A 2,228-nucleotide genomic window follows, 5' to 3' on the forward strand; every position below is an offset into this window, starting at 1 on the left:
GATTAGTATGCTCTGGTTGTCAGATCATAGTTGGTCTGATGGTCTCAAATTGCACAAACCTTCCAGTTTGGATTCATAAGGAGAAGATTAAACTTCTGTAAGTAGTGATGTGAAATAACCACAGCCTTCTCAATCCATTTTCTTTCAATAGAAAATCTATTGAAATTCAAGAAAAAAATAGCAATGAACCATCTGGTCAATTCAACATATGAGCAACAATCCACCTCGTTAATTCAAGAAAAGAAAAGAAAAAAAAAGTCATTACTGCTGGTAATTTCAAGTCTTTATTGCTCCTTAGCCTTCATTTATTGAGCTTCCCTCAGGATATAGTTATTTTCTCTTAGAGAAGAATTTTTTGCTCATATTACAAGGAAATGCACTTTTAAATTCACACAAGTCAGTGGAACAAACTTTTGACGGTTATCCCCATTCTGCTGAGTGTGAAGTGTGAGAAAACCAGACTGAAATGGTTGCTATTCAGTTCTGTCTCCTTGTCTTCTGACAAAAGACAAAATTCAGAGTGGAAAAAAAGATTCTGGCACCTTATCATTTGGCAATTAAGTTGTAAGTTTTTTTGTTTTTAAAAACCCCTAGTACTGACAATCAATATGAATTATGCTTGTGGTTTTTTTTGGCCAGTAGGAGAAGAGAAGGAATATCCCTCAGATCATGTGTTTAGCTCACAACAGCAATTGTTATTCAAATCACTGGGCTGCAAAGTTGCTACGGCTTCAATAGATCATCGTGTAAATCAGGAAGCATCTTAGAGGCAATATTTAAGGTAATAAACTTGTTCCTTGAGAGTGAATGGTAATATTGGAATGTGATAGCTCTGAGGAGTTAAATATCTTTGTTTCATGTAGGGTGCTCTTACGTAATCGAAATGGTGCTTCACGGCAGGGTTCATTTAAGAAGCAAACCATCTACAGTTGATTTTTTTCCATATGCAATAAGAAAAGATTTTTCTGAGGATTTAAGATGTTGAGGATTGGAAAATGATGATATTTCTACACTTTGTGTTTGAACCCAAGCCAAAAAAACGTTTAGTGTTTATACAGTGAAATGTCCTTTCTCCCATCTCATTATATATATCCATCATTTCTTGTTTAGTTTTTTTTCATAATTGTGTGTTTGGGGTTGTATCTGGTTTTTCAGAAAAGAAAGCTTGTTATGTAACATGTCTTGCAGTGAACTTCTCAATATAACATTTCTTTCATACTGTCATATGATGCTATTTACCTGTTATACCTGAGATATAAATTTGTATCCCTATTCCAATTTCTAATGCTACAAAACTATAAAGAAATGTACATCATTTTGATCTATTTTGTAACATCTATGCATTTAAATAAATAAGTAAAATTATCTGTATTTACACATTATATTCTTTTGAGGCATCTTTTATTGTTTGTTTTGTTGATTTGTTCCCCGAAGAAGATAAGTTTTCAGGGATATGGTAAAGGACATATCTAAACTGAATTGATATTCAGTTTAAATATATTTATATAAATTCATATGCTTTACACCTGAGCTCCACCATGTACTTAAAATCTGTCTTTATGTATCCACGTATGTGGATAGTAGCCTATTTTTGGTATTGAGAGCCTGAACTCTTCATCAGAATTAGTGATCAGGGGATGTTTCCTTGTGTGCCTCTGGCCAAGAAGAAAAATCTGAACTGTGACCAAAGGATATATCCACAGAAAATCAGGGAGGTACCAATGTCAGTTTGGCCAAATTCTCTTCCATGGAAGGAACCACACTGCAGTCAGAAAAAAAAAGTAATTCTTCAGTATCTGAGTAATTCTTCTTCCTCCCAAGGTGGTATCAAAGCTTTAAAAGCTACATTTGAAAACAAAAACCCAGAAGCATAGATAAAAGAAGCTACATCAGAAGAATGAAGGAGAGCAGACATAGGAAGAGTAGGCATTTTTAAAATATTAGGAGTTGGCGTCACAAAAACTATTCAAACTCAGTGTGAAAATCCTTGGTTCTCTTTGGTTCCTCCTTCACAGACTGGACACAACAGAAACCACTTTTTTTTTTTGTAATTCAGCATGACACAAAAAAATTTAATACATCATTAATTTAGAGATTCATCTGGGAGGACATAAACTCACAGAAAATGGAAAAGAATAGAAGGAAGCATATTCTTTCAGAATGCCATGAGGAATTTTCTCGTTCTTATTTAATGACATTTTATGCTATTCATCACACCTGTTTGTGAT

Source organism: Columba livia, chromosome 2 (genome assembly GCF_036013475.1).
Source record: "Columba livia isolate bColLiv1 breed racing homer chromosome 2, bColLiv1.pat.W.v2, whole genome shotgun sequence".
NCBI lineage: Eukaryota > Metazoa > Chordata > Aves > Columbiformes > Columbidae > Columba > Columba livia.